At 40.9% G+C, this 11789-nt stretch overlaps 1 long non-coding RNA gene across 1 annotated transcript; it reads left to right on the top strand.

The window, feature by feature from the left end:
• The first annotated feature begins 2966 nt into the window (after window positions 1-2966).
• Window positions 2967-7987, top strand: LOC107698442 (uncharacterized). The gene is made up of 3 exons (XR_001635347.1): window positions 2967-4812; window positions 7586-7587; window positions 7976-7987. It is a non-coding gene; the product is annotated as an uncharacterized LOC107698442 (long non-coding RNA).
• The last annotated feature ends 3802 nt before the right edge of the window (window positions 7988-11789 follow it).

Genomic DNA, 11789 nt, shown 5'->3' with positions numbered 1-11789 from the left:
AACTTAATAAAGAAACAAAAAGAAATATGACCACTTTGCCATTAAAAACCAAAACTGAACTATTTTAATAGTTTTGTAATGGGGAAGAGAGAGCGAGAAAAGAGACACGGGATCCAGTTGGACTTGGGCCGAGAATTCTCATAAAGTTGTTGGACAAAGGCCGGGCCCATGCAGGGCTCTATTTGTTCCCTCGTTGCCCCCAAACTGCCCGGGCCCATATGCACCTGTTTATTTAATACACGAGTTTCACAATTTGAGTTGAATTACTGAAATAAATGAACTTTTCCACGACATTCTAATTTATTGAGATGCACCTGTATCTTTGAAGTAATTACAGCTGTTTAAAGTCCTCTGGGGCGAGTAATCCAAGCAGGAAAAAAACAACATTATACTCCACCAAGGGCCGGCAAAAAGTTCAACCATCCATAAACAATCAGCGGGGATACAAAACAGCAAAACGGCTGATATATTAGGGACAGAGAGTACGGGCTCCCAAACTGCTCATTATATTCCTGGGTACCGAAGACATCACTTCCACTATGCTCGCCACCATTTTTGTGTCCGATATGACAATGAACACAGCACATCTAAATGAGATTTAATAAATAATATATTAAAATAATAAATTACATTTTACTACCATTTCCCACACTGAGCTTTGGACTTGATTGTAGTTTTAGGACCCTAACATGGGTAGAGCAAGTGTAACAGTTAGGCCATAATAATGTAAGGTGCTGATTACTTGTATATTTAAACATTTTTTAAATGTAAAAAAAAGTTTAAAAATTTAAATCAGCTCAAAGCATTTTTGAGTCAATGATAGTGTAACAAGATAACGTTAGCTAGCTTACTACACAATCTAAATTTAATGTTAATTTACCTAACATTAACTCAATTGATAATTAATCATTCTTTTTGGACAAAGCATTGCTTTATTTGAGAATGTAGCCGCTCAAATGCAAACAACATGATTACTGATCATGAGCCAAACATCCAGCAAGACAAGAAAATATGCAGTCTACCTTAGACGTCTTTTACTTCTGGTGTATCTCATTATTGAAGCACAAATTCAAGCAGCAAAAGCAGCCCACACTCTTAAGTTCTCATTAATAAAAAATATGCATTTTCATTCATTCATAGGCTATATAGCTGCAATAACATTTTAGTTCAAATTGTAAAAAAAAAAAAGCTTTACTGACTGATTTTTCAGACTTTCAGTTGTTATGCTTTTTAAAATTTTCACATCCTCTACATATCATTCAATTTAACTTCCTACCATATCAGAGAGAAATGAAGTAACACGTTGATCTGCCATCTGCGGGGCTTTATGCAGAGAATTCTGCTCATATTTTTTGCATAATAAAGTTAATGGCCAAACGGATGTTTATACAAGTTCACATTGTTGTTGTAAATGAAATATCCTAACACAGATAACATTAAATAAAAATAAATTAACAGGTTAAATGGGTCACAGGTACTGTGCTCTCAGGAGACAAGCGCACGACGCAGGAGTAATCCAGAACACAATCTTTAATTCCAACTTCAAATCAACAGAATAACCAGGAGACAGAAACAAAATCAAAAACATCTATGAGCAAACTAAACATGACGGTGAACGGACAAAGACTAAGGGAGAACTGAGGACTAAAGCACAACCCAAACAAAGGGAACTAATGAGATGATTAATACAACACACGTGATCTGAATGAACGAGGATTAACTAAATGAGAACAGGAACTGAACCACTAAACAGAAAAAAAAAAAAACACGTGACAGATATCGCCCCCCTCCCGGAAGGCACGTCCCGCGCCGTAACGGGGGCACCCTGGAGGCTGGTGCAGGACAGGAGCAGGGCGGAGACAAGGAGAGCCTCCAGGGCGGATCAGGGAGTTCAGGGGGCCGTGGCAGAGCAGGCAGTTCAGGTTGCCATGGCGGAGCTGGGGACTCAGGAGGCCATGGCGGATCCTCCGTGGCCTTAGTCGGCTCGGACACGGGTATATGCCCCCCCCCCTCCTAAAACTAGGAAAACTAGGAATCCTGGGAATTAAAGATTAATTTAATTCCCCGGCTCTGGAGGAGCGGGCTCTGGGGCTGGAGCCGACACTGGAGCGGGCTCTGGGGAAAGGATGAGAGTGGAGGACTGTCTTTCTCCTCGTCCTCCTTTTTTGGTTAGGGGTGAATAGAGCGGCCGAAGGGCTTGAGAGTGATGCGGCCACGGGTTCTGGGCTGAGGATTGGATTGGTTCGGGGAAACACAGGAAGATAGGTATGGTCGGGACCAATGGCCAGGTATGTGGAGGATCTCAACTTGGGGTGAGCTGGCGAGTCCCAGTGGGTTTTCAGAAGGGGCTGGATGAGAACGTCTTTTAACTTCTTCAACCTCCTCTACTTCAAAGTCAGTGCCGTTTAAATATAGGATGAAATTTATTAACTCAGAGAAGTCACATACGGGAGAACGACAATGAATAGTGTTCTCATCCAGTCCCAACTGAAAACAGGCACATTGAGAGGCATCAGGCCAGCCCACTTGATGGGAAAGCTCAATGAATTCCTCCACATGACCGTGAACGGACGAAGACTAAGGGAGAACTGAAGACTTATAAGCAAAACCCAAACAAAGGGAACTAATGAGATTATTAATACAACACAGGTGATCTGAATGAACGATGATTATCTAAATGAGAACAGGAACTGAACCAAATAAGGGCAGACAGAAACTAAACAGAAACAAACACGTGACAAAATGTTGATTATTAGTAACTCAAACCTCTTTATCTAAACCTCTCTTCTTAACCGTCACGCACATCTGCCATGCTTGCAGTTTTTTAATGCTTTTTTAGTTTTGTCTGTACTTCTGAATATTAGCCATCAGAGTGTGCACGGATCCACACTTCAAAAATCTTCCTGAAATAGTAGACCATCCAGGGACCTTTGGCATACTCTTTTCAACATACTGTGCTTTGGGACACACTTATTCTAATCTCACATACTATTTAGGATGGATAGTATGAACAATGGGACGCAGGGTCAGATACACATAATGGAGAAAAATGGTACACAGGGGAAAGCAATTAACATACAATAGACAATGCATACTGATACTACAAATAAACTTCCCCTTATGTGGCAATGCTACAAGATGGCACAAGCTGATTGGTCTCGATTGCATCTGCAGCCATTGAGCTTTCTGCTAATCATTTAAATGTTTGGTTCTGTGTTTGCAGTAATTAAGTCAAGCATCTCAGAAATTCAGCATCTTACGATAAGTGAACAGTCTTTCATTATTCCAAATGACTGAAATGTTGTGTGTTCTGCATTTATAATTTCCTAAATGAAGCAACCATACTTAAGTTTTAAATCATGATTGATATTTAACAAGTTGTATGATGCAAGGAGTGAATAATTAAGCAAAGCTAACATAGTGCGAAAAACAGCAACTTTTCTTAAGTTAAAAGTGAAATAGGCATTGGCATGAGCAAGTAGGAGAAAGCAACAGGATTGTTCATGCAGTGTGAATCAGTGCATATTTGTATAGGGTCTTGTGAGCAATTCTAAGCATATATGCTTTGCATCCAAGTAACACTTTTCAGTAAGTATTGTCATGCAGTAACACGTAAAGAGTATTAAAACTTGATCTTAAGATACCAATGAAAGTTAATGAGTTATATCAAGTAGTGAGGACAAAATAGAATTCATGTACAAATAGAGCCAATAAAAACCTAGCATGTGTAAATGAATTTGCTGGGTAAGGAAATTTGCATTTCTCCTTAAGATATTTGAGCCCAATTATGCATAAGAAAAAAAAATATCAATGTACCTATGGAGCATACTTATACTTCTCATGTCTTGGTAAATCTGTTTTTGGAGGGCTATATTGTCCTGTCCAGTCCTGTTTACTGCTATCCCATATTTGGGGATGTATGCATGTCTATTGATGCAGCAGCCTGTTTTACATACTGCATTTATTGGCTTGTGTTGTTCTTGTCCTTTGTCTCCTGATTTGTTTGGGGATAATTTAATGTATGCTATTTGTGTGGCGGCACAGTCTGTACTTGCTCTGCAACAACAGCACCAATAATCAACAGCAGCAACGTAGCACAGCGAGTCTGTCAAAATCAAATACATTATCATTGTCATATCCATTACCATGCTAAACTATTTTAACAGTTGTCATGACTGAAATATCTAGTTCCGTCATGAAACTGTAGATGGCCGCTGATGGATATCACTTTATCATTACATGGCACAAGCTGATTTGTCTCTGTTTCATCTGCAGCAATAAGCTTGCTGCTTAACATTTCAATAGTTTGGTAGAGCAAACTGGCTGTAAGCATGTCTTGTAGCATGCTACCAGAAACCCTCTACCTCAATCCAAAAATAAATGATCAAAACACACCCATTTGCCATCCTTTGTCTTTGTCTTTGTGTTTGTGGTAAGCATCCTCCTCCATGGTTGGAGAAAAAACCCTAGCCAACTCCAGTTCCCACAATGCCCTTCTCCAGAGACACCAACTGCAAGTCTGCAGTCAGCCTTCCTATCAACTACCTATCATTTTTGTGCAAAAGATTGACATTGACATTCCTATTGTGATTCCCAGCACTAACAGTTCCACAAAAGTAAAGGCCGAAATTAGGGCAGGTGAGAGCGACCATGCCATCAGAGGACCCATCTTCTTTCCCATCTGTGCGCTCTCTTTTACTGTTATACACTCACCTCCATGTGTATGTGTTTTTCATTCTGATTTCCAAGAACATATATACAGACCTGTGATGACTGAATCTTTGCTGACCATAGCTTTGAATTTCCTGTAACGTTCCAGTTTATTTCTGTCTTCCAGACGTGTCACAACTGTTGGACAAACTTCTCAGTAAGAACACCACTGACCGAGTTTCAAAGGTTGGAGCCTTTGCTGGCTTGAGCCAGACAATCCAGAGAAGGAAAATAAGCTTCAGCTCTACATGGTGGTTCATACCGTCAGTCCTTCTAAAGCAGAGAGTGCAGTTCTCTCTCTAAGTGACAGCATAGTTGAAATGCATCTGGACCTGCGAAGAACCAAGTGCAAGTCTGACGTGTCTCCTGCAGATACTTGTGCTGCCAAGAGTCCCTCACAGGGTTACCCAAACGCAAAAACACACAGCCTCAGTCCTGCCCACAACCAAGCTGTAAACGTAAATCTTATCCTTCAAATTGTGCTCAGCTCTGCGTGGCCATATTTCCAGTGCCAGGTGATTCTTGCCCTGTGTTCCCAATCAGCATAGACTCATACAGTCACTGCTTATGTCTGCCATCCTCATGTGTCATAAACCTTTTTGTTTGTTTAGTAAATAGTAAACACTCACTGAAGTCGTGGCCTAATGGTTAGAGAGTCGGTCTCGTACCGGCAGGGATTGTAGGTTGGGGGAGTGAATGTACAGCACCCTCTTCCACCTTCAATACCACGACTGAGGTGCCCTTGAGCAAGGCACCGAACCCCCAACTGCTCCCCGGGCGCTGCAGCAAAAAATGGATGCCCACTGCTCCGGGTGTGTGTTCACGGTGTGTGTGTGCACTTTGGATGGGTAAATGCAGAGCACTAATTCCGAGTATGGGTCACCATACTTGGCCGCATGTCACATCACTTTCACTTTTTCGCTCAGTACAGTTTAATAGTATCTGTGCAATCAAGTCGACGATATCGCTGGAAATTAAGTGTCCCCAACTAAGCAAGCCAGAGGCGACAGCGGCAAGGAACCAAAAGGTTCCTGTGGTCTTGTCCCGGTGGCCGTCTAGGAGACAAGGTCTTCACTGGGGATCTGTCTCTGGGGCTCATCTAGTTGTCCTGATCTCCGCTGACATTCAGGGCTGTAGAGGTCCTCTCTAGGTCCTGATCCACCATCTGATCTGGATACAGACTGGATTTGGTGGCTACGGTGACCTCGGAATAAGAAAGAAACAGACTAATATTAGCGTAGATGCCATTCTTCTAATGATGTAGTAAGTACATTGGATGTTATGGAAAGTGTTCCCGGTTCCGGTTAACCTAATTAATGCAGCCTAAAAATCCTTTAACGGATTTGAATATTAGAAATGTGTTAATGTGTTATGTGTAAGCCAGGTTAAAGAGATGGCCAATGAGAGGCCAGACAGTCTCAGATGGTTGTGTGAGTAATGTTCAGGAGTTAAAACTATAAAGGGGGAGCTAAGCACATATTGAGTATGGAAATCAATAAGATAAGCCATTCTAAAAAGAAAAGCCATTGAAACTCAATGAATGTATCTTTACTGTATTTACCATATTTAATAGTGTTGCACGCACAGGTTTTACAGGAGTGTCATAAGTTAACGGTGTATCTTTTGACTCATACAAAACCTCAACTCCATTCCAACCAGGTACAGCCTAGTCAACACACATATGAAGATGTTCCTTTTCATAGGTTCACTGCATCAGTTTCTGATGTCAAGTAACACCCACGGGTGGTACAACGGTCTGAAACCGGAGTAGACACATCAGTTCATTGACTGATGGTACTGACGACATTCCTCAGAGGGGAATCATGTCAGTAGAGCTATACAAGGAAGCACTCGTGCCATCACCCCTCAGATTTTTCTTCTGCAAGAAGAGATTTCTCTGGACTAATTCTTACTTCAGTGACCGCTATTTAGTGGATTAACTTTCATTGCAGGGAAGTGTGATGTGGTTAAACTTCAGGGCTAATTTCAGGGTTCCGTTCAAGGAGATATGCTTCACGAAGAAGCACATAATGATTTTATATGTGCAAATGACTTGCAATGAGAAGCATTTCTAAACCTGTTTTCCAACAAAAGAGAACATTATGACATGTTTTACTCCATAACATCAGTCAAATAACATCCTTTTGTGATCTGATGTGGCTTCATATCACATAATGAAGCAGAAAATATATTCTATACTGTAAAAAAGGCAATTAGTATTGGGTTATAAATATACTTAATTATTATGAAAATACCCGAGATGGCTTGAAAAACACAGACAAACTATATTGTTACAGTCAAGTGTTTATTTTCTTTGTTTCATTATTCAAAACATTTCTCTCCTTTTATTCAGTCATAGCCATAGCTGGATGTTTTTGTCCATATTACTTCTGTGATACATATGTGGAGTTTCTGCGCAAGGTCGCCCTCTGGCGTCCAGTATAAATGAAACAGACATTATATGTCTTTATAGCGCTCAATAATGGCCAATCCAACCCTATTGGTATGTCAGCATCAAGACATTTTTCTTGATCATCTGCAAGGACTGGGACTGAAAATGAATTCCTGGAAGCTCTACTGCCGAGGCAGCAGACTGTGTTTCTAGCAGTACAGACTCACACTCTATGCAGGCACGGTTGTCTATTGTCCTGCACATGTCTGTCACATTTCAGAACAGAGCAAACTGTAAATTTGGGTCTGTTTCACAGACTCTAGGGTCTTATGGCAGCTGCTTCACTTGTGCTTCACACATTTGAGATTAAGGACTGAAACTCGGGGGTTAATATATCTTGGTCTGTTCACTGTAAAGTAAGGGTCATGCGCAGATTCATTTGGACACTCATCATATGGAAACAACCTCAGCTTCTAACTCGAGGCGTTTCTTTGGGCAGCATCTGATGCAGCAAAGTGATTATGTCAGGCACCTAACTGATCAGCGGTTCCTGTGGTCTTGTCCCGGTGGCCGTCTAGGAGACAAGGTCTTCACTGGGGATCTGTCTCTGGGGCTCATCTAGTTGTCCTGATCTCCGCTGACATTCAGGGCTGTAGAGGTCCTCTCTAGGTCCTGATCCACCATCTGATCTGGATACAGACTGGATCTGGTGGCTACGGTGACCTCGGAATAAGAAACAAACAGACTAATATTAGCGTAGATGCCATTCTTCTAATGATGTAGTAAGTACATTGGATGTTATGGAAAGTGTTCCCGGTTCCGGTTATCCTAATTAATGCAGCCTAACAATCCTTTAACGGATTTGAATATTAGAAATGTGTTAATGTGTTATGTGTAAGCCAGGTTAAAGAGATGGCCAATGAGAGGCCAGACAGTCTCAGATGGTTGTGTGAGTAATGTTCAGGAGTTAAAACTATAAAGGGGGAGCTAAGCACATATTGAGTATGGAAATCAATAAGATAAGCCATTCTAAAAAGAAAAGCCATTGAAACTCAATGAATGTATCTTTACTGTATTTACCATATTTAATAGTGTTGCACGCACAGGTTTTACAGGAGTGTCATAAGTTAACGGTGTATCTTTTGACTCATACAAAACCTCAACTCCATTCCAACCAGGTACAGCCTAGTCAACACACATATGAAGATGTTCCTTTTCATAGGTTCACTGCATCAGTTTCTGATGTCAAGTAACACCCACGGGTGGTACAACGGTCTGAAACCGGAGTAGACACATCAGTTCATTGACTGATGGTACTGACGACATTCCTCAGAGGGGAATCATGTCAGTAGAGCTATACAAGGAAGCACTCGTGCCATCACCCCTCAGATTTTTCTTCTGCAAGAAGAGATTTCTCTGGACTAATTCTTACTTCAGTGACCGCTATTTAGTGGATTAACTTTCATTGCAGGGAAGTGTGATGTGGTTAAACTTCAGGGCTAATTTCAGGGTTCCGTTCAAGGAGATATGCTTCACGAAGAAGCACATAATGATTTTATATGTGCAAATGACTTGCAATGAGAAGCATTTCTAAACCTGTTTTCCAACAAAAGAGAACATTATGACATGTTTTACTCCATAACATCAGTCAAATAACATCCTTTTGTGATCTGATGTGGCTTCATATCACATAATGAAGCAGAAAATATATTCTATACTGTAAAAAAGGCAATTAGTATTGGGTTATAAATATACTTAATTATTATGAAAATACCCGAGATGGCTTGAAAAACACAGACAAACTATATTGTTACAGTCAAGTGTTTATTTTCTTTGTTTCATTATTCAAAACATTTCTCTCCTTTTATTCAGTCATAGCCATAGCTGGATGTTTTTGTCCATATTACTTCTGTGATACATATGTGGAGTTTCTGCGCAAGGTCGCCCTCTGGCGTCCAGTATAAATGAAACAGACATTATATGTCTTTATAGCGCTCAATAATGGCCAATCCAACCCTATTGGTATGTCAGCATCAAGACATTTTTCTTGATCATCTGCAAGGACTGGGACTGAAAATGAATTCCTGGAAGCTCTACTGCCGAGGCAGCAGACTGTGTTTCTAGCAGTACAGACTCACACTCTATGCAGGCACGGTTGTCTATTGTCCTGCACATGTCTGTCACATTTCAGAACAGAGCAAACTGTAAATTTGGGTCTGTTTCACAGACTCTAGGGTCTTATGGCAGCTGCTTCACTTGTGCTTCACACATTTGAGATTAAGGACTGAAACTCGGGGGTTAATATATCTTGGTCTGTTCACTGTAAAGTAAGGGTCATGCGCAGATTCATTTGGACACTCATCATATGGAAACAACCTCAGCTTCTAACTCGAGGCGTTTCTTTGGGCAGCATCTGATGCAGCAAAGTGATTATGTCAGGCACCTAACTGATCAGCAGGGTGCAGTCTACAAAGGCCATCAAACCTACAGTCTGCAAAGACAAGCACATAAATTGCCTGGAGATGTTGGCAATCTAACTTGCATTAATCTGGTTTCTTCCAGACACTCTCAACTGTCGCATTCATTTTTAGGATGAACAGTATGACATATCATCCGCAAAAACCGGCCGGGTGGGAGTGCATTTGGGCCATATGTGGGCACTAAACAAGTTTCTGTTGCTGAGGGCGGTGCACATCCCAGGTGCAGTCAATCTGGAAACAGATTTTCTCTCGAGGCACAGACTGAGGCCCAGAGACTGGAGGCTGCACCCTCAGAGCACAATTCTAATGCTTAATTGAGTGCTAGGGCTCTCTCCACTAGAAGGCTGTCATGTGCACCCAGTTCACTGCCCAGTTGGTACAGTGAGGGAGTTCTTACACTTAAAAATAAAGGTGCTTCACGATGCCATAGAAGAACCTTTTTGTCTAAATGGTTCCATAAAGAACCTTTAACATCTGAAGAACTTTTCTGCTTCACAAAAGGTTCATTGTGGTGAAGGTTTTTCAGATTATAAAAAGGTAAGAAAGAGATGGTTCTTTAAAGAACCTTTGACTGAATGGTTCTTCTATGGCATCGCTGTAGAGAACCTTTTAAGCACCTTTCTTTTTAAGTGTACTGGGCTGGGTGCATTTACTTGTGTCTCATTTTATGCATATGATGAGATGGTTGAGACCTTACCGTTCTGTCAGTGTGCCTTCCTGGAACCTATCTGTGGTCCTAGAAGGCTTTAACAGGGCCTCACTGTGGACTACAAGTAGTGTGGATTGACTCTGCCTCTCGGAGTTTGACTACTAGACTCTACTCTACTAGAAGAACTAGTTAGTTTCCTCTTAGGCACTGCTTAAAGGAACTTCTTTGGAGGACATCTGTGTGGCGGCAGTCAGGTCCTCTCTGTACACTTTTGACAAATTTTACAATTTGGATATGGATTTGACTCCAGGCTCCCAGGTTTTTTTCTGTTTAAACTGTTGTCATTTTCATGTTTCACAGCAGCCTGTGCTAAGGTACAGGCTAGCTAAATGGCAGTCTCTCATAGCATGGCACTTTGCTATAAGGTTCCCATAGCATCAGATACTGACGGAGAGTGAACCTATGAAAGGGAGAGTCTTGCCATACCCTTCATTTCAGCTGAGCTTTTTTCACATAAATCTGGTTGGTGTTTAAAGCTGCTTTTGATTTTCACCCGTGACTCATTAAAGTGCAGTGTTTGGACCTAGTAAAGACTTGATGTAATTTATTTTAGAAATTATTAGATTATTAATAATTCAATTCAAGTTTATTCGTATACCGCTTTTCACAATGCAAATTGTTGCAAAGCAGCTTTACAGCAAATTAAATGTCAACGATGTCTTCACCCTCATATTTTCAGTACCATAATGAGAAAAATCACATTTTCATTATAGTAATACAACATTTCAGTTGTACACTGCCTAAAAATCATGGAATCTAATTTACTGGTCTATTGAGTCTATTTTGTCTCACTGCACTGACAGTAATGTGATATAAATACAACCCAGAAGTACTGATAAACTGAAACAGACTTGTGGGTAGGGAAGGTAACATTTGGTGGAGCTTGAGCTGCCAAAGGGGGGGATCCATGTTACGAAATTCAAGGGTTAGTTTACTTTACCCTGCACAATGAATGATTATTCTTGCCACTGTGCTGTTGGTAAAATGCCACTGGCCAAAGGCTTCCACTTGGTTTTGGTTTAGGCGAATAAACTCATCATTTGTCATAAATTCTCACTGTTGCCACTGTGGAGTTAGAGTTTGAGAAGTCTGTTTTACATAATTCAATTACATTTATACATTTTTAATTGGCGTAAGGGTCAATTAATTGAATATATAGCCCCAAATTGCACATTTTGTGTGTTCTCCTTATTGCACACACACACATTCGGGTTGCAGTCTCTACTGATGAGTTGAATCAGGTGAAATGGAAGAGGGAGACAAATTATGCAAAGATCTCCAGGACAGATTTGAGAAGCACTTTCTGCTCGTGCTAAAGAGCGCCCCATCGCAGGTGATGCAGACTATGTCTACTTTTGTTAATACGACAGGTGAGAAGAAAAAAAAGAAAAGTCCAAAGGACCTTAAAACAAGTTGAGTGGATTAAATGCAAGAGATCCAGGCAAACAGGTTTTAGTCAAATTGAGAGTGAAAGTAATAACTGAAAAGTAGGATTTTC

This window comes from Sinocyclocheilus anshuiensis, unplaced genomic scaffold (genome assembly GCF_001515605.1).
Source record: "Sinocyclocheilus anshuiensis isolate Anshui unplaced genomic scaffold, SAMN03320099.WGS_v1.1 scaffold1662, whole genome shotgun sequence".
NCBI classification, from domain to species: Eukaryota; Metazoa; Chordata; class Actinopteri; order Cypriniformes; family Cyprinidae; genus Sinocyclocheilus; species Sinocyclocheilus anshuiensis.
The sequence above is the reverse complement of the archived record's forward strand: the minus strand, read 5'-3'. Positions and strand labels throughout refer to the sequence as shown.